This window comes from Panthera leo, chromosome A3 (assembly GCF_018350215.1).
Source record: "Panthera leo isolate Ple1 chromosome A3, P.leo_Ple1_pat1.1, whole genome shotgun sequence".
Classification (NCBI taxonomy): Eukaryota; Metazoa; Chordata; class Mammalia; order Carnivora; family Felidae; genus Panthera; species Panthera leo.
The window spans coordinates 6,543,830-6,565,252 of NC_056681.1; the positions used below are offsets into that span (position 1 = coordinate 6,543,830).

The following is a 21,423-nucleotide window of genomic DNA, read 5'->3' on the forward strand; positions in this document are numbered from 1 at the left end:
CCCACCTCCTTCTGTTTCTGCCCCTTTTCCCAAGGCAAACCCAAGTGCCCCCACCCATCCATCACTTCGTGCATCCCGTCTGTTCCTTTCCAATCAGCATTTATTATTCTGAACACTTGCTGTGGGCCAGGTACCGTGCTGTGTGAAAGGAAGGCCTTGTTGTTTCAAGATCTGGTGGTTAGATTCATGGCTGTGCTGTGGTACAGGCCTGGCTTAGAACCTGGCTCAGCCCTGAGCCGGGGCTCCAAATAAGTCTTTGCTTCTTTCCTTGTAGGAGGTGGGAGTCATAGCATCCATCTCAAAGGGTGCTGTGAAAAGTGTACGTGAGAACATGTTAAAAGCTGCAGAGCATTCTATGGTGTTGGTGCACCATGATTTACTTAATCCAGTCTCCTAGTAATGGATGTTATGGACTGAATGTTTGTGTCCCCTCATCCCACAAGTTCCTATGTCGAAGCACTAACTTTTGGTATGATAGTATTGGGAGACGAGGAATTTAGGAGGTAAATAGGGTGAGGTTAGGTCATAGCGTGGGCTCTTGTGATGGGATCAGTGCCCTTATAAGGCGTGGAAGAGACCCTGCACCCTCTCTCTGGCTGCCATGTAAGGCCACAGCGAGAAGGCGGCCAGCAAGCCAGGAAGATGGCTGTCACCGGCCCCGGACCAGGCTGTGGCACCCTGATCTCAGACTTCCAGCCTGCAGCACTGTGAGGCAGAAGCTTCAGGTGTTCAAGTCCCCTGTCTGTGGTATTTTGTTAAGGGAGCCCAAGTGGACTCATACAGATTATAATGGATATATATAGGCGATTTCCTTTTTTTTTTTTTCTTTTTGCTCTTATAACGTGGACTTAATGACCAAGTCTCCCAGCCCTTTTTTCAATACCGATTATGTGTGATGTCTTGCAGCAACAGATGGTATTAGTAACCCTCTCCGTGGAATAATCTCATCCCTTCATGTACTGGCGTGTTTGGCGTGTCCTTACGGGGTACTGATGATGTGTGTGGGCTTTGCTTCCGTCAGGCAGCACCTACTGATTCTTGTCCCTGTGCGGAGGGAGATGTGCATTCGCTCATTTGTTCAGCATCTACGCATTCAGCATCCATGTGCTGCTAAGTGTTGTGCCAGGCATGAAGGAGGTGGAGAAGTACAGGTCCGGTTCTAGTCATTGAGGCGACACACACGGAGACAGCCCTCGACTCCTTCATTCCTAGGATGTGGGGCTCCCCCCGCACCCCTTAGGCCGGTGTTGACAAGGGTCACCAGCGGTAGCGGCAGCGTCTCACTTCAGAGTGACCCCTTTCTCCTTCTGGCTCACCCCGTGGGAGCCCTGCCCCTGTTTGAACTTGGACTCACTTTGGGTCGTGTTCTCTGCTTTTCTCCATCTCTCTGGGGAAGAACCCGGGCTGAGAACGTGGGCTGTGGGGGCAGACACACCTGGGTGTGATTCTGAGTCTGCCACTTACTACCTGTGGCACCCTGGCAAATCATTCCCATCTCGATGCCTTGGGGGTCCTTGTCTCTGAAATGTGGACAATGACGGTAAGCACCTCAGTGCTGGTGCGAGGCTTGAGTTGGACACCAGCGTTCAAGTGCTTCGCCTACTGCCTGGCCTGTGGCGGGAGCTCAGAAAACGTGCGTGGTGAGGAGATTCTGAACCCTCCCGCCCCACTTCCTGCCTTGTTGGGTTCTCTCTTCTTTTTTCCACTAGTAAGTAGAAGACTGGGGACTGACGACACTTTGGCGTTTGGGGCCAAGATCTTGGGGCTCTGGGGTCAGATTTCCTGGGGGCGTGCCCCTGCTTTACTGTGCACTATGTGACTAAAGAAGTCACTCAATGTCTCTGAACCTCAGTTCTTTGTGAAATGGGAACGATGACTATACCCACCTGACAGGGTTGCTGTGAACATTACGAGGAACTATGCACACAGGGTACTTGGAATGGGGTCTGGAGCACACAGTGCCCTCCAGAAAGCTAGTCATAGTGCACATGGTGTGTACTTCATCCATCCATCCATCCATCCATCCATTCATTCATTCTGAGGAGAGGGTGATTGATGTGGGGGAGACACAAATAAAGGCTTGGAGGTGGGGGGCTCGGGGCGTGGGACCTGAGCTGTCCAGTTCAGTGAAGCCACTCAGGGAGAGACACTACTCATAAAACCACCCCTGAGAAAAAGGGTAGCTTGTTGGAGGCTGGAGGTGCTGAGATGCACCTGAGACTCTCCCCTCGATTGTTTTGGAGACAGAAACAGATCGCTGTTTAGTGCTTAGGAAGGATCTGGATTAATCGGGACTCTGATCTCTGAAGATTTCTTTCTTTTTCGTGGGTGATGTCTGAAATGGTTGCTAATGAGAACGTCTGAAGTAGTTCCTAGTAACGATTTACTGACTACTGGCTTTACTGACCACTGTGACTACTGACTCACATCTGAAAAGCATGGGGTCTAACAGGACACAAAATCAATATCCATAAAGCAAACCAGCGCCTACCTGTTCTGTTGGCAATTGTGGTGATTTTAAAAGCTCGATTGATTTTTTTGTTTTGCCCCTAATAAATAATACTTGCTCACCGTAAGAAATAAAATTCAAGTGAGGTGGCGGGTAACTTTGTTTATTCCTTCAACAAACACGTTTTGAACACCTGAACTCAGTGCGGGGCACCATTCCAGGTGCTGGGGGCACACTCGTGACCTAGGAAGACACAACGTCCCGCGGAGCTTGTGCTCTACTGGGGAAGAGATGTTGGGGACCTATAATTTAAAACAAAAGCTCCTGACAATCCAGAAAACCTTTTCACAGAAAGGAAAGAGAAATAAAACAGTTTTATTATTGAATAAACATTACGCCAGGATGGGATACGTATCACAGGCAATTCACCCAAGACTGAAAGAAATCTCACCCTTTTGTGCCACTGAGCATTTGCAGCCCATTACGCCCGTCTTCTCGGGATAAACGATAACTCGCTCTCAAGGAAGAGGGTTTGAAAGCACCGTGTGTCACACACAGTTCATCTCAAATCCACCGGTAATTGGGACGGCCACTGTGATTGCTAATTGTCTCTCTCCAAAGCGATAGAAAAACTTCTCGTGTCTCTATGACAAGCCTGAGATTCTAACAGGGAGCTAGTCAGCTAAGTGAGCCCCTCCCCTCCACTGCTATCTTTCAGTAGGTCCACATGTCAAAGAGATGGCTCTCAGACTCTGAAGAAACACATTTCTGGGTTGTAAAACTGGCAAGAGATGATCTCACCTTTAAAAAGCTTTGCATGCATCTCGCAGGGGCAGAAAAGGAGTTTTCAACTTTTCTAAAGGAAATGCTCTAAGAAAAGGAGGGGTCTCCTTTTGCACCATGGAAAATTCATTAACATTTTTTAAGAATTAGTTTTGAGAAAGTGAGCAGGGAAGGAGCAGAAGGGGGGGTGGTGGTGGGTAGAGGATCTGAAGTGGACTCTGTGCTGACAGCAGAGAGCCTGATGCTGGGATTGAACTCATGAACCGTGAAATGACCTGGGCTGAAGCCGGTCGCTTAACGGAGCCACCCAGTTATTCCAAATCCTTTTTTTCCAACTTGATCTCACCCTTATCTAGACAGGCATTAAGTAAGTATACTCTGATGTCGGGCAGCAGTAAGTGCCATGTGGAAGAGAGGTAAGGGATTGGGGAGTAGTGGGCGGGGTGATTTTAGATCGGCTGGTCTGGTAGATGTCATGGAAAAGTTTCTTGTGCCCTGAGCCTGCAGCAAGAGAACCAGGGAGGGTCCTCCCAGGAGCCAACAGGGTTAGGGCCTTTGTGTCCTTCCAGGAAGCTTTCTACATGTGAATAGTCCCATCTAGTTTTGTCTTTTTTGTTTCTTCCAAAAATGGGATTATAATGTGTCCTTCGTTTGCTTTTTTACCCACTATCCTATCAAGGACATCTGTCCATGTGGGTAAATACAGAGCAGCCTAATCGTTCTTTTTTTTTTTTTTTTTTTTTTTTTTTTTAACATTTATTCATTTTTGAGAGACAGAGACGGCATGAGCGGTGGAGGGGCAGACAGAGGGAGACACAGAATCCGAAGCAGGCTCCAGGCTCCAGGCTGACACAGAGCCCGACGTGGGACTCGAACCCACAAACCATGAGGTCACGACCTGAGCTGAAGTGAGATGCTTAACCGACTGAGCCACCCAGGTGCTCTGACTTGATCTTTCTTTAAATGGCTGCATTGCATTCTCTGTGGTGGCCGTGCCAGAAGGGGGTTTACCCCTTTTCCTATTTGATGGACATTTAGGACCTTCCCAGTGGCGGTGAGAGTCAAGTTCTGGAGCGAAGCCGAGGTTCAAGCTGAAGCTACGGTCACCTTCTTCCCGTAAAGCAGGAGGCAGGTCCTTACCCTGTGCCTCTGTTTCTGCATCTAGGTGACGCGGACAGTGATAGCAGGTACATGATGGGAGAATTGTGAGGATTCTGAGTATTAACACATGGAAAGTGCTCAGAATACTGTGTAGCTCAGAAGAGTGGCTGTTAGCTATTATAAATTATATCAATAACTAATGGTTGTTCTCTTGTTGGGTTATAACTGTTTTCTCATTCCCTCCTTCCCCTCCTCCCTTCTCTCCTCCCTCAAATATTTCTTGAGCATCTGTGATCTGCCCCGTATTGCGCCTGTTACCGGATGGAGGGCTCGGCGCGGTCCTTGCTCGTCCGGAGCTCCCATTTTGGGTGGGGTTGATGGACGGTGAACCAATAGCCAAGCGAGGATAGCGTCATGAATTGTGGGCATTGGGTGGTTGGAAAGGCCTCCCTGAGGAACAGGCATTGGCCATCTGAAGGGTGCAAAGATCAGTGGGAAGAGGCTGCCAAGCACAGGAGGTGGCAGGGTGGCCTGTCCAAAGAGGTGAGCTTGGCGTGCTGGGAAGGGGGGGGGGGGGGCAGGGAACTCAGAGGAGCCTGAGTGGCCGGAACAAGGAGTGAGGGGCATGACCGGGCCAGAAAAAGTTGCCAGGGGCCAGAGCAGTCGATTTCATTCTCGATGCAGTGCTTTCAGCCCACGAGCGCCACAATCCTACGAGCGTGTTAATCAGGTCCCTCTGTGTTTCTGGTGTGCAGATGGGCTGGGGGAGGAGAGACTGAAGCAGAGAACCCCCGGGGGGGGGGGGGGAGGAATTTGCAGGCCTAAGGGGGAGAGAGAGAGAGAGGGAGAGGGAGAGAGAACGTGCCTTGGGCTCTGCTGGTGACGTGGGGGCCACGTGGGAGGACACCAGATGCACGAGGGAAGACTTGGGCTGGGGCGAGGACAGAGAGGACTCCGGGATTGTCGGGCGAGGTCGCGAGGTCGCCGATAGCACGTGACCCCGGATCGACCCGGCAATTGGAGAGCCCTGGCCCCGCCCCTGACCCTGGAGTTGGCCCCGCCCACCGATCTGGGGAGGGAGCCATTTTCACCGTTGCGGCCTGGAGGGCGGCAGGTGGTGTTGAGCCCGTCCTGACGCTGGCTGAGCTCGGTTGAGGCCTCTGTATAAACTGCAAGCTTCTGGCGGTGGGGGCGGAGAGGTGCCCCTCCCCAGGTTCCCTGGCTGCTTAAAACTGCCCCTGGGGTGGCCTGCCTCCGTCTCCCGTGTCTCTCTGTGCTGCGTGCGCTCCGTGCGCTGGCCGGTTTCGGATGCCAGGGGGACCCGGGCGTTGGCACCTGCAGGGCTCAGGACTTTACCCCCAGCTCCGGAGGGGCGGCGGGCCATCAACTGAGTGGGGAAGACGAAAGAAGAGCCGCCTGGTGGGGTAAGTCAAGATTCTCCCTTTGGAAAGGTTATATTCCAGGGTTTGCGAGAGACATCAGTGGGAACGGAGTCCCATTCGTCCGGGAAGCCAGCCACGCTGGGCCAGTTCTCAGGCTTCCACACGCAGGGACATTTTAAAGTGATGTTGGTACTTGGATGACCCGGAAATGCGTGCGCGCGCACCAATCGCTCATTTGTCTCCTAGCAATTTGGAAGTGTTGCTCGTTAGCCTTCCGCGGTTGGCCTCGAGCTTTGGGCACCGTTCCGCCGTCCGGTTTTGACCTGGGTCAGTGTGTCCTAGAACACTGGGCTCTAGCCTGGCACCGCCACCGACTGGTTTGTGGGAGTGACAAGCAAGTGATTTGAAGTCCTTTAGCCTGGTACATCCTCACCATGTTCTCTTTGTAAGACGGTGACAAGTACCCAGGACCACCACGCCAACGAGGAACTCAGCAGGCACGGAAAGCATCCTGGAGGGGTCTTGGGTGGGTGGGGGGCAAAGCCATTTGATTTGCTTAGTTTCCCCTTTGTTAATAGATTTCCAAGAAAAAGGGTGGCAGGTGGGGAGGCATTTGACCTGCCAATACGTCTCCAGGAATGACGGTTTTTATCGCTTCCAGATGCGGGCTGCTGGCGTTTGACTTTTAGTACTGCTAGTGCCTTGTTAGCTGGCCTTGGCCAAGTTACTTAACCTCTCCGAGTTTATTTCCTTCTCTGTGAAATGGAGATAATAATATTATCGACTTTATGGGAATGCTTGAGGTTCGGTGGAGGTAAGGTTCTTGGAAGAGAGCCTAGCACATAGTAAATCCATGGTGTTTGCTCTTGTACTCCGGGAGGACGGAGGATGGGAGGACCACTACTCCTCATTCTTGTTATTATATTACTATTCCGTAGAGGAGATTCCGGCCTGACGTTGATAGCTGCCAGGCTCTGGGTGCTTTTTATGGATCGTCACGTTTACGCCTCAATGCAACCCCTGGGGTGGGTATTCTCATCATTTCCATTTTGCAGACGAGGCAGTTAAGGCTTAGGGAGGTTAGGGGAAGGATATCTGGGGCTGCAGGGCCCTCCCTGACGTTGGGGGTCGGGGGGGGGGGGGCTTCCTTTCTTCCCAAGCTATGCGAGTTCATTGAAGCCTTAACCCGCAGCATCTGGGGCACGCTCCGGGGCTGACTGCGTGCTCGTGCACGAGGGCAGTCTGCACTCGAAGGTGGCTCGGCCTCAGGACGGGCGTCAGGGCACCTGAGTCCCGCTGTTTTGCAGCCAAGTGGTACGTGCAGGTGGTTCCCAGTGAGGGACCCTCGAGTTTTTTCACCCTCTATAGTGTGGCCCGGCGCACGCCTAACCCTGTTCTGAGCGTCCTTGCCCAGCAGGTGGCGCTGCAGGCCCTCCCGAGGCTCCGAGCGCGGAGAGGCGAGGCCCCTGCCAGGACTTCGGTTTGGGGCGAGTTTCTTACCGTTTGCAGATGCGGCTGCTGAATTCAGTTCCCTGGGCAATGGAATCTCTGGCCCGTTCAGCATTCCCTAACGCAGACGAGTCGCGAATTCCCTTTTGTAGGAAGCCCGTCTTAAATTCAGGGCTCAACGTGGAAATAACCTTACCACTCATTCCTCTGAGTGCTTTTTTGGGTCGTTGTCCTTTTGTGTTTAAATTTTTTGTTACACCAGCATGGGTCCACGCTTAGGCAAGATGAATAGATCAATTGACATAATGTCTTCAGGGAGAAGTATGTGAACGCAGCAGGTATGATTTTCCAGAAGAGGACCTGAGTCTCAGACAGACAAAGTGAACGGAGAGGTAGAGCCAGGAGGGGACCCCGAGTGGTCTGGCTCCAAGGTCGTTTTTTCCCTAAGTCTCCCAGCTATTGGGTAATTATCCTCCTTCCCACTTTCCATGTCCCCCCCCTCCCCCTACTGAGTCTCCCAGCAGAAAATGGGATCTTTATTGGCAGCAATGAGGGGGTGTTGGAAGAAACAGGATAAAGAGAAAGGGGATGTTTTCTGAGGAGCGAAAAGTGACTCTGGGGTACTGCACAGCAGCTGTGTTCGTGGCTGGGGACGGGTCTTTGGGGTATATGGGGTGGGAGGTCATCCTGGGATCAGGAATAGCAAACCCTACCTCCCCCACAGGGACAGACCCTGTGTAAACCACCATACCCATCTAAGGGGGCAGCTGCCTCTGGTTCCGGTACGTCGTGTGCCCCAGGTGGTCCTGTCTCCTGAATTCTTAAGATAAGCTGCGTGGCAAATTGCAAAGGTGGTTGCAGATTCTCCCCCTCTCGTTCCGTGGTGAGGTCTGTTTTCCACCCCTTGATTCTGGCTGGCCCGTGACTTGCTTTGGCCAGTGCAATGCAGCAGGGGTGGTGGTGTGTGTGTGCACTTTGAGCCGGAGGCTCAAAGGGTCTTGCACACTCTGCTGTTGCTCCTAAAAATGGTCACCGTGGGAACAAACCCGGCTGGCCTTTCTGGAAGAGGAGACCAGGGAGAACAGAGTGAGTCATCCCAGCTGAAGCTGTCGTAGACGTCCCGCCCCCATCTGAGCTCCAGAGGACTGCAAACACCTGAACAAGCCCAGCAAGACAGCCAAGCCAGCCCAGACCAGCAGAGCCATCTGGCCGAGCCCGGTCCGAATTCCTGAACCCCAGGGTCACAAGACCCTGCACAGAATGCTGCACAGAAAATGCTGACTGACCCAAGCCTGCTGTCTGCATTTAAAGAATGTAAAATCTCATGGGGTGCCTGGGTGGCCTCAGTTGGTTAAGTGTCCGAATCTTGGTTTTGGCTCTCGTTGTGATCTCATGTTTCATGGGATCGAGCCTTGAATCGGGCTCTGTGCTGACTGTGTGGAGCCCAGATTCTCTTGGGATTCTCTCTCCTCTCTCTCTCTCTCTCTCTCTCTCTCTGCCTCTCCCCTGCTCACGCTTGCTCTCTCTCCCAAAATAAATAAACATTTGGGAAAAAAAAAAAAAAAGGATGTAAAAAATCTGATTTTTAAATGTTGGCAATGACTTAGAAACAAACAAGGAGACCAGTCCTCTCAAGTCTTTAGAGGTTGAACCAAATATTTCTGAGTTCTGGATGGGGCCCCAGGAATCACCAGTTGGCAAACACTGCCATAAAGCCTATGGAATAGAAACAGATCTTGGTTTCCTGCTTCCAGCAATCTTGCACATGTAAATTGTAGTGAATTTATAAATACTAACCGAATGTTAGTGTGGAAAATGATTTATTGTGCTGCCCCTCAAAAGGGCACTCATCAGGGTGGGCTCTCCTCTTGGGATATGGAGTTTCAACTTTTGTATCTATGGGTTTCTTTGTTTGAGGTGATCTCTTGGTCTCGTTTAAAAATAGAATCTTTATGCTTCAGTGAGGTACAAAGTCCTGATCTCGTTACCTACTGCAGTGAGCCTGGACACCAGCAGAGTTTAAGCTTCTGCACATCAATCTGCTTTAATAACTTCTGTGGTAAATAATCAAGGGTATTGACTTGGCTGAGGAAATGAGTATTTTGAATCAGCGTCCCTGAGCAGAACCAGGCGAGGAAGCGGGAAGAAACCAGACTCTTGTTTCACACTTAAGATTTCCAAGGTTTCCAAGTTGTTGTCCCCGCATTGTCTGGGAGACATTCAAGAGCCATTAAAAACAGTCTTGGTCCTAAACAACTGATATAATGAGACAGATGTAATTCCCTCCGATTTGCAGAACTGGGAAAGAAAAGAAAAAAACCCAAGGGGTAGGAGTAGCCTCTGATTCTTTCAGGGGAATTTATCTCCGAGTTATATTCACTGGTGGATCTTTTATGAGGCTGAGAAAGGATTGTGATTGTACGTAGTTTACATAATGGAGCTCAGCTTGCTGTCCTCTGCCTTCAGACTTGGAGAAGGCCTGGCTCATTTGTGCTCAAATACTTTTGATTTACTCCCATTTCACGAGCCGCGTTCAGGTCAGCTAATGGATGGGGGAGGGGGGGAGGAGAGACACCGTTCCATAGAGCATCTTTTCTCTGAGTGTGGAGAGGGACTGTCCGCATCAGGATCACCTGAGTGGGGGTAAGGAGATGGCTTAAAAAACAATTGTGATGTAATTGACATACAACATTGTATAAGTCTGTGATGCGTTGGTTTGATGGGCTCACGTACTGCAGTATGATGACTATAGTAGTGGTAGGTAACACCTTGATCATGTTACATATTTATCAGTGTGTGTGTGTGTGTGTGTGTTGAGAGTGGTGAAGATTTAGCTTGTCAGCAACTTTTTAAAGTGTTGTCTAAGTTCTTTTAAAAAAAATTTTTTTTAAGTGCTTATTTTTGAGAGAGAGAGACAGAGAGTGAGAGCAAGGGAGGGACAGAGAGAGAGAGAGAGAGAGAGAGAGAGAGGGAGAGGGAGACACAGAATCCAAAGCAGGCTTCAGGCTCTGAGCCATCAGCACAGAGCCCGACACGGGGCTTGAACTCATGAACCTTGAGATCATGACCTGAGCTGAAGTCAGTTGCTTAACCGACTGAGACACCCAGGTGCCCCAAGATTTAGTTTGTCAGCAACTTTGAAGTTTATAATACAGTATTGTTGACTGTAATCACTGTGTTGTGCGTTAGATCACCAGACCTTATTTATCTGCTAGTTGTACGCTTGTCCCCTTAAAGAACATCTTGCCAATTCCCATACCTGCTCCCCTCCCCCGCCCTGCCCCAGCCCCTGGTGACCACCATTCTATTCCTGTTTTTGCAAGCTCATTTTTTTTTAGATTTCACATATAAATGATGTCCTACAGTATTCATCTTTCTCTGTCTGATTTACCTCACTTACCATAATGCCTCCAACAATCCATTCATGTCACAGATGGCAGCTTTCCTTCTATCTCATGGCTGAATGGTATTCCACTGTGTAAGGCCACATCTTCTTTATTGATTCATCCATTTATGGATGCTTAAGTGGTTTGCACATCTTGGCTGTTGTGAATAGATCTACAGTGAACATTACCTGATATGCAGATATCTCTTTGGGACACTGATTTCAGTTCCTTTGTGCCCACCAGTGGGATTGCTGGATCACGTGGTAGTTCATTTTTTTAATTTCTTGAGGAACTGACATACTGCTTTCCATAATGGCTGTACCAATTGACATTCCCACCAGTAGTGTAGAAGTGTTCCCTTTTCTCCACATCCTCACCAACATTTGCTATCTTCTGGAGGATGGCTCCTTTAAAAAGCAGATTCTTGAGTCTCGACTAAAGCCACTGATTCAGAATCCCTGTGGATGGGGACCTGGGACCTGTAGTTTTAACAAACCATTCAGGTAATTTTTTGCAGTGCAGAAGACGTGGGGAGGGGGAGCAGCAGCGTGGTAAAGGGTGAGCTCTGGAAAGCCTTCCCTTTTGTCGCTTTGTTAAAATGTCTACGCTTAAAGGTCTCAGTGAGCTGCCGACGTGGAGCCTAGAATGCGCGGGGAGTTGGCTTTGGGTTTGCCACTAGGATCAGGAGACAGTTTTGCAGAAAATTTACACCATGTTTTTGCTCAGGCTAAAAGTCTTAGCCTCTGGTTGCGTGTCTTTATGTTGCCTGAAATACTGCCATTCAGAGCTAGCCTAGTACTGTGAAATATGGTTCTTCAACAGGATGGCTGACTCTGCGATAAGCTACAGGAGTTATCTACTGCTGCAAGATACGTTACCCTGACACTCAGTGGATTAGACAACAATTGACATTTATTATTGCTTACAGTTTCTGTGGGTCAGGAATTTAGCACCAACTTGGCTGCGTGGTTCTGGCTCGCGATTTTTCATGAGGTTGCAGTTAACATGTGGGCCAGGACCACTGTCATCTGAAGGCTTGATTGGGGCTGGAGGATCCGCTTCCAAAGTGGCTCCCTAACATGGTGGGCCAGTTGGGGATGGCTTTCCCTAGGTCAAGTAATCCCAAGAGAACAAGGCAGAAGTCACAATGTTCTTTATAACCTAGCTTTGGTAATCATACAGTGTAATTTCTGTGATATTCTATTGGTCTAATAGGTCAACCCTGTTCACTGTGATACATTTTGGAGTCACACAGACGTGAATACCATGGGCGCCCAGGTGGCTCAGTCACTTGAGCGTCCGACTCTTGATTCCAGCTCAGGTCATGATCCCACAGTTTGTGGGATCGAGCCCCATGTTGAGCTTTGTGCTGAACAGTAAGGAGCCTGCTTGGGTCGGTCTCTCTCTCTCTCTCTCTCTTTCTCTTTCTTTCTTTCTCTGCCCCTCCCCCACTTGTGCACCATCACACACACTCTCTCTCAAAATAAATAACTTAAAAAAAATGTGAATACTGGGAGGTGAGGATCACTGGGGACCACACTGGAGGCTGGCTGCCACATGAACAGCATTCACCTTGTCATAAAAGTGACAACTGCTATTGGTGGAGGGCTTCCTGTGTGCTAAACATTGTACGTGCTCTTTACACACAGTCCTGTAATAGTATGCATGCTATTTATTGGTTTTCAACATTTCGAATTGATTCCCAGGCCAAGCATGAAAGACTTAGCTTTTGTGTTCAGAGGTCAGCAGGAATTGAAAATCAGAACTGTTTCGAAACATAAAACAATGGCATAAGCATACTATTTAGAGCTATAGAGGTGAGCAGTGAGGTGTGTTAGTTGGAAATTGGTGCCGTGTGCCCAGATGGAAGGATTCTGCCGAGGGGAAGGTGTGGAGGAGGGGGAGACATTTCCGGGACTTCCCAGGGGGAGCAAGCGACGGTCTCAGACTTGAATTTCCACCAGTGTCACCTGTTGATCGTTAGCACACAGACTGCTGGGCCCCATGCCCAGGGTTTCTGCTTCAGCTTTCCTGGGGTTGTGTAAGAGAAAAAACTCATGTTTCTCTGCCACTGACACAGAGCGCTTCTGTGACCAGATGGGTGGGTTTTTTTCTCATATGGACCAATTCTCCTGACGCCTGCTGGATGTCCTACAATTCAGTTGAGTTCTGACACCATCAGCTTGGAGTTAATGTCAGACCCCACAGGTTCAGGGCTCATTTCCACAAGACTCACCCTCTTCAGATGCCAGTCACAAGTAAAAGGTTGCCACCTGTGCTCTAACCAGCTGGCTATACATTGGGGTTCTCATTACCCCCCTGCCTTGGGTTCAGTAATTTGCTAGACAGCTCATAGAACTTTGGGAAACACAACCACCCTGTCCCAGACATGGTCATGTCTTAAATCCCCCTGCCACCCTAGCCTCTTCCCCTGGGGAGCTCTCAACCTGATGAAGAAAATGGCAAGACAAGCAGAGACAACATACAGTTGTTTTTTTTAAGACTTAGAAGAATGCCAACTGTGGGACTGGTATCTCCCCCCCTTTTCTGTTGATATATGGAAGCATGAATACTTTTGAATTGACTAATTTCCCCCTGTAATTTTATTCCAGAACAATGGCTTCTTAGAAGTCTCCATGGTACCCGGGGAAATGATACAGATGAGCCCAAGTGCCACCCATTGTACAGTGACAGCATCTCTGCAAAATATTACCCCTTGTCTGGAATACATGTTGGATGTTGGCTTCTTGCATCATCCATTTATTTGTTCATTCATTCGTCTAGTGAATATTTACTGGGTGTCTTGTATGTATCAAGCACCGTTCTTGGTGCTAGGGCCACCACAGAGATTGACAGAAGACAAAATACTGCTCTGAGGGAGCTGATGTTCTAGTGGGAAGAAGTGGGACAGTAAATAAGTAGATACTACAGTATGTGGGATACACGATCGGAAGACTAGCTGTAGAGAGGAAAGACAGCACGAGGGAGCGTGGGTAGTCCGGGAATCCTGAGCTGCTGTGGATTGGTGACATTTGACCAGAGACCTGAGTGGAGTGTGGGAGTGAGCCATGTGGCAACTTGTTGGAAAAGCATTCTGTGTCGAGAGAACAGTAAATACAAAGGTCTGGGGCCAAAATTATGGTTTTTTTTTTTTATAAAGGTGGATGAGAAGGTAAAAGATCCTGGTTTTCAGAGCCATCTGTGCTTTCTCAATCTTTAGCTAATCAATCCAGTTTTTCCTTTCCACTTTATCTTCTGAGTTCTTTCCATTAAAATTGTATAATTTCTGGGGCGCCTGGGTGGCTCAGTCGGTTAAGCATCTGACTTCAGCTCAGGTCATGATCTCGCGGTTGGTGAGTTCGAGCCCCGCGTTGGGCTCTGTGTGGACAGCTCAGAATCTGGAGCCTGCTTCGGATTCTGTGTCTGCCTGTTGCTCTTCCCCTCCCCTGCTCATGCTCTGTCTCTCTCTGTCTCTTAAAAATAAATAAACGTTAAGAAATTAAAAAATATATAATTTCTATCACAATAACTTTTGTAAGTAAAAGGAAAACATAAACCACAATTGCTTTTTTAAAAACGATTTTCATTTATTTTTATTTTGAGAGAGAGAGAACCAGCAGGGGAGGGACAGAGAGAGAGAGGGAGAGGAAGAGAGAATCCCAAGCAGGCTTCACACTGTCAGTGCAGAGCCCGACCCCATGAACTGTGAGATCATGACCTGAGCTGAAATCAAGGGACTGATGCTTAACCAACTGAGCCACCCAGGAGTCCCAACCACAATTGCTTTTTAATTAGGGTGGAATCTTGTTAAATAGAAGGCATTTTGTTTCTTGATCCGGATACACAAAAATGAGTGTGGTGCTGAATTGGGGCACAGGGCCTCAGGGGAGCGGTATTTATGCGACACAAAGAGGGACATTTGGAGTTGGAAGGGAGCCACCTGGGAGGGGACGGGTATAGATGAAGGCTCTGCAGGAGTGAAGCAGACTCTGAACAATCCCCTGCGGTGGGAGACTGGAGGAATGGAAGAACAAAGACTTTTAAATCTGAAATAATAACTTAATGTTTTTTCAATTTATTTTAGTTTATTTGCTGAACACTTCCTTAGCACTTAGCCAAATACGGTTTTAAGTGCTGTTCAAAATATGTTTTTGAGATACAAGTCATATGCCACATAAAATTCACCCTTTTAAAGCCCACAATTGAGTGGTTTTAGTATATCAGGAAATTGTGCAACCATCATGGCTATCTACTTTCAGAACATTTTCATCACCCTGAAAAGAAACCTCATACCTGTTAACAGTCGTTCCCCAGATGTGCAAAATATCTACTCATTTAAGATTCATTGCAGCTCTCTAAGTTAGAGACTGTAATTACCCATCTCTCCCCGAGGAGGAACTGAGCTTGGGGTTCATAGGAGCTGGAATTTGGGTTCAAATCCAAGTCATCTAGTCTTGGAGGCAATGACCTTAACCATTATCCTCCCCCCTGCCCTGATAAAAAGTAACTTACTGATAACGAGTGAAGGTGTTTATTACACATCACAGGGGGAGGAGATTCAAAATGATCAGAAGCAACACTGGTCAGCAAATAAGAAAACAAGCTTCTAAAACAACCACTGTGTCTTGCTATCCCTCTTCTCATCCTTGATTTTTGTTACAGACCTGTTTTACATTAAAGTTTTAAACCAGCTTTCCTGTACTTTTCTCCATCTCTTTAAAAGAACATTTTTTAACGTTTATTCATTTTAGACAGAAAGAGACAGAACCTGAGCAGGGGAGGGGCAGAGAGAGAGGGAGACACAGAATCTGAAGCCGGCTCCAGGCTCTGAGCTGTCAGCACAGAGCCCGACGTGGGGCTCGAACCCACAAACCGTGAGATCATGACCTGAGCTGAAGTGAGATGCTTAACTGACTGAGCCACCCAGGTGCCCCATTCTCCATCTCTTGAAATGCCACCTTCAACTACCTGGTTTCTCAAGTCAGACTTTGAGGTTCCTTTGACACCTCCCTTCTCCTCACCCCTAACATCCAATCCTTTTTCAAGTCTTGCTAACTGTTCTCTCCAGACATCCTCAAAGTGAGTGTTCACTTCTTTCCATCAGTGCTACTACCACTTTAATACAAGCCACCACCACTTTTCTTCTCAGTTCAGCTAATTGCAGTGTGTCAGATGCGCTATTTTGTGTTCTGCTGCTACGTTTTTGCAGATGCTGTTTGCAGTGTCGGGAATGCTCTTTCTCCTTTGTCCACTTGGTAAGTTCTTTCCTTATTTTTAAGACTTGCTTGAGGCCCTTCTCTGGGCATGCTTAATGGCAGAGGTCTGAGGTCCTCTGGAAATGCTTTATGGTGCCCCACCACCTCTGGGTCCAGCTGGCTTCAGCACCGCACTGGTGGACAGTTCCCTGCCCTAGAAGGCTTGCTATGCCTGTCTCTGGTTTGCTGCTGTAGGTCTTTCTACAGAGTCCCAGGAGGGGGCGCCAGTGTGGCCTACGAGTGCCAGGAATGTCATGGCCCAGGAGCAGCCCGACTTCATTCTCTTTCAGGAGGAAAATTCTGAGGCACATTCTACAGTTCTTCAGTAGACTTTATTCTCAAAATTAAAACCCCCTGTGTTCCAAAGGACACCATCAAGAAAATAAGGTAATCCACAAAAATGGGAGAAAATATCTACAAATCCTCTGATACAGGACTTGTGTCCACACTGTGTAAAGTACCCAACAACAAGAAGACAGCCTAATTTTGAAAACAGGCAAAGATTTGAATTAGACGGATCCAAAGAAGATGTACTCATGGCCAGGAAGCACACAAAAAGATGCTTAACACCATGAGTCTTCAGGAGAATGCAAATCCAAATGACAACTCGTTACCACTTCACATCCACTCAGGTAGCTACAATAAGAAAGATGAACAGTAACTAGAGTTGGCAAGGTTGTAGAGAAATTGGAACCCCCGTGCATTGTTGGGGGGAAGGTCAAATGGTACAGTCCCTGTGGAAAAGAGTTTGGCCCTTTCTCAAAAAGTTCAACATGGCATTATCCTATGATCGGGCAATTCCACACCTAGGTATACGCCCAAGAGAATTGAAAAAATACATCCGCACGATACCTTGTACATGAATGCTTCTGCCAGCATTACTCATCATAGTAAGCGATGGAAATGAGCCAAATGTCCATCTGCTAATGACTGGATAAAAAATGTGCTATACAGAGGTGCCTGGCAGGCTCAGTCAGTACAGCATGTGGGTAGAGCATGTGACTCTTGATCTGGGAGTTGTGGGTTCAAGCCGCATGTTGGGTGTGCAGATTACTTAAAAATAAAATCTTAAAAAAAAACACCCCGCTGTATACATACAGTTATTCAGCCAAAAAAAGAAATTAAGTATTGACACATGTTACAACTTAGATGGGTCTTGAAAACACTGTGGTAGGTGAAAAGTAGCCAGACTCAAAAGGCCAAACATTGTATGATTCCATTTTTATGAAATGTCCAGAATGTGCAACTCTGCAGAGACAGAAAGTAGGTTGATTAGTGGTCACCAGGAGCTGGGGGACAGTGACAGTGAGGAGTGACTGCTAATGGGCATGGCGTTTCCTTTTGGGGTGTTGAGAATGTTCTGGAACTAGTGCTGATGCTTGCACAGCTTGGTGACTACTCTAGAACCTACTGAACTGTACACTTTATAAAAGGGTAGGATTTTATGGTATGTAAATTATGTCCGTTTAATGAAAGAAGTACTCTTTCTTGCCTTTTCTACTTTGATCCATTTTGGTCAGCGTGCTTCATTTTTCTGAGTTGCCAAGGTTTCTGTTCATGATTTCTCCAAAGGTGCTGGTGATGGAGTGAGCACACCTGTGTTGATAACTTCAATTACCCTGACCTCTTAGCTTCCTTCTGCAGAGAACACCCTTCTGCCCAGTGCAGCTAAGCTCTAAAGCACCGTGATGTGTTGTGCCTACTTAAAGAAGTGACTGGCATCATCTCAAATGGGGGACCCAGGCCACTTTGTTCCTACACCCCAAGTGGTACCTAGGTTCCTGTGCTAACTAAACATAATTGCATTTTTCTGTGTGGACCCCGAAGGGGAGAAATGAAGCTTGCTCATAGTTCACTGCAGCTCAGAGCCATTCCGGGCTGGGAAATGATGGCAACCTCAAAACGAGGACACTGCCAAATTGAAACCTCAGATAGCTTGGGTAAAATGTAAGAGGCTGCATGCCCTAGTGGAAAGGGTTCAGGCTTTGGGACCATAAACACTTAGGTTCAAGTTCTAGCTCTCCTAAGTGACTCATTTGTAAGCCTCAGTTTCTTCATGCAGAGTAATGCTGCTTCCCTTGGGAGTTTGGGGAGGACTCTTGGGAGTTTGGGGAGGACTCCAGACAATGAATGGAACATGCTTAGCACAAGGATGATGCTCAGTTAACAGTGGTCAGGCTTAATATGAAATATAAAGTCACGGTGACCTCGTGGATCTGATCCATTAAACCTTGGGCTGGAATTAATTTAGAATTTGGTAGAAAGCACAGCAAGAAATTGATATAAATGAAATCCATCCCCTTTGTTTTCTTTTTTTTTTTTTTTTTTTAATTTTTTTTTTTTCAACGTTTTTTATTTATTTTTGGGACAGAGAGAGACAGAGCATGAACGGGGGAGGGGCAGAGAGAGAGGGAGACACAGAATCGGAAACAGGCTCCAGGCTCCGAGCCATCAGCCCAGAGCCTGACGCGGGGCTCGAACTCACGGACCGCGAGATCGTGACCTGGCTGAAGTCGGATGCTTAACCGACTGCGCCACCCAGGCGCCCCCATCCCCTTTGTTTTCTAAAGAATTGGCTAATGAAAGGGAACTTCCTAACCTGTGATATAGTGAGGCCCCAGGGAACTCAGTGTGGGGTAAATAAGCTTTTTGCAGAAAACCATCCAAGCCCTCTTAACATTTAAATGGTACAAAGCAGTGCATTTTGTCTCTTAGGCAACCAACATACTAGCTTCCACTTTCAGGTAAAAAAATGTGAATGTTCTTCAGGGACGGCTTGAACTTAACGCACCTCCATATTGAGGATCACATTTCTCAACTCCAGAGCCCAGCCAGGCGGTTGGAAATGTAAGCAGACTCAGAAAATTGTGGTTATATGGCCACAGTTCAAAAACAGCCATGGGGCGTCTGGGTGGCTCAGCCGGTTAAGCCTCCGACTCCAGCTCAGGTCAATGATTTCACGGTTTGTGAGTTTGAGCCCCATGTCAGGGCTCTGTGCTGAGAGCTCAGCCTGCTTTGGATTCTGTGTCTCCCTTTCTCTCTGCCCCTTCCCTGCTCACGCTCTGGCGCTCTCTCTCACTCTCAAAAATAAACATTTGAAACAAACAAACAAGCAAACAGCTCAGTCCCTGAGCTGACTATGCCAGGGAGCCTGTGGGGAAGAAATGCTGTGACTGCTATCTCCTCCTGGTGCCCTTTGATCGCCTGCTCTCGCCTCCCACTGGCCAAGCTGAAGGGAACTTGGGCCAGTCAGTCCCTAGAATCAGTTTCCAGGCCACTTGCAGGGTACAGGAAAGAAGGTGCTGGGAACAGGGGTAGGGTTGGGGTGGGGGGGTGGTGGTGGGGGTTGTGGTGGTCAGACTGAGTAGCTCCAGACTGAAGCACAGTCAGTCTCTGGACGTCCAGAATGACCTGAATGTCAAGGAGAAAGCCAAGTCCCCCTGGGGCAGGGAGCTACAAGTTGTTCGGGCAGAACGTGGTGAGGTTTTGTGGTAGCTGCTTGGCTGAGTGTTGCTTGGGGTGGCTTTCTAGACCTTACTCTTCTCTGAAAAAGTCTACTCGGCTCTGCTTTTCTATTGAGATGAAGATTTTGCCGAAGATTACATCAGAAGAAAATGCTGCATGCGTTAGAAACCTATTAAAAATTTTTTTGTTTTAATGTTTTATTTATTTTTGAGAGAGAAGCAGAGAGAGAGGGGGACAGAATTCCAAGCAGGCTCTGCACTGACAGCAGAGAGCCCAATGCGGGGCTCAAACTCAGGAACCGGAGATCATGACCTAAGCTGAAGTCAGATGCTTAACCAACTGAGCCACCCAGGTGCTCTGATTAGAGAGAAACCGATTTTGAAAGTCAGCCTCTGGAGCCCTCTGACCTCTGCAGGCTCCCTTGCCCATCAGCAGTAGGTCATGTTTAAGCAAAGTGCCCCACAGATTCCAGCTTGAACTTTTCTTTCAAAACCTGGAAGGAAGATTCTCTCTTGTGAGTGGTCTTTCTTCTGATGTCCTGCTGGGGAGCGGAGCTAGCGGCTCTCGTGGAGAAGGCCTGACATTTAGGATGAAAACATGTTTTTCCTCTTTACATTTGAAAGCGGGGAGAAAGGGCAGGTGAGAGATAACTGTTTTGGATTCTGTGCCTTCACCAGATTCTGGGCTGTTCCTTATAGTTCCGTAGGAAGAGGCCACGTTTTCTGCCAGATGAGCGTGTTTAACAATTCAGATAAGAAACTCTTCTAGGGAAATGAGATTCCAAATATAAGAGGTTTCACAATGGCACTTAGAAAATTCTTTGATATATGCATATTTTCTGTACTGCTTTTTCCTAGAGAATATCACACACCCCACATAGGGACGCCTTGATCTTTATTTTTCTTTAATTCAGCAGCATTTCTGACAGAGGGAGCACCCTCCCCCTACTATTTTTTTGTGGTTTGTGGTATGGCTGATTCCTTCTGTTCCAAAATCTCTCATTTTGAGTGTTAAATACCCCAGTTGAAGCTGAAAATTGTTTTTAGCCCAAGGTGAGAAGACAGTGGAGCCTCATTTCACATTAAATCTGGATGTTACCACAGTCCTACAAACTAGGAACTTGAATTTGACGAGGGCTTCGGGAAAGGGCATGTCTTGGGCTCCCGGGCCCTCGCCGGCCCAGCGATACCTCCAGGTGACCTGCAGAGTGTTCCTAACTCTTTCCTCCTGTCTCTCCTGAGGCAGAGTCTATCAATTTTATACAGGATAAGAAGGCAAGCAGAGTGTCCCGTTCCGGCAAAAATGTCTGAGATTTTTCATACTTTCTAGCTTTGTGCTAGATCACATTTCAGTAAGGATTATTGAATCCTTAGGTCCTGCCGGATATATCTCAGCGGATCTCACTGAGTCCAGAAAGTGATTTTGCCCTCCCGAGTAGACGTTTGGAACCGTCTGGAGACATTTGTGGTTGGTACAACTTGCAGGGGTGTGTTGAGGTCTAAAGCGTGGAGGCCAGGGATGCTGTCAGCATCCCACAGTGCACAGGGCAGCCCCCACAGCAGCGAAGTGATCTAGTCCCAGAGGTCAGTGGTGCCCATGTTGAGAAACCCCAATAGAAATTGAAAGCGATTCGGCCGGCATCCTCCTATGCGTTAGGATTCTACCCAAATTGGGACCCTTGCTATGTACCTACCCATGTACTTCTGATATTTTTATATTACCATTTTAATTCATTCAACAGTATTTATTGAATGCCCATCACATACTGGGTACTGTTCTTAGCTCTGAAGACACAGCAGTGAACAGGATGGGGCCCCTGTCTGCATGGAGCCCACAGTCTGCAGGGAGTACTTTTCTCGAGTGGGGACTCATTCTCTGCCTCTTGCTTTGTAACCTGCTGCAAGTTCCTTTTAGCCAGATTTCTCTGACCCTCTTCTCCTCCTGGGTTGGGCATGGCCTGGATGCCGTGTGTATGCAGAATGTTAAGATTCGCTAAGAAGCTTTCTCTTGAAGTCTGGAGGCAGTAGATGCTGGCAAAAGGAATGTGGACTTTTGAGCCAGACAGAAGTGGATTCAGATCTTGGCTGTGCTCATTAAGAAGCTGTGTGCGCCTCTGAATCTCTCTGTGTCTCACTTTTTCATCTGTAAAGTGG

At 48.1% G+C, this 21,423-nt stretch overlaps 1 long non-coding RNA gene across 1 annotated transcript in view; it reads left to right on the forward strand.

Annotated features, from left to right (window-relative positions):
* The first annotated feature begins 5,397 nt into the window (after positions 1-5,397).
* The window catches only part of LOC122215386, a 51,791-nt gene continuing 35,765 nt past the window's right edge, over positions 5,398-21,423 (forward strand). The window contains exon 1 of the long non-coding RNA XR_006200342.1: positions 5,398-5,757. This is a non-coding gene — a long non-coding RNA (uncharacterized LOC122215386). The remainder of the gene's footprint in view (positions 5,758-21,423) is intronic.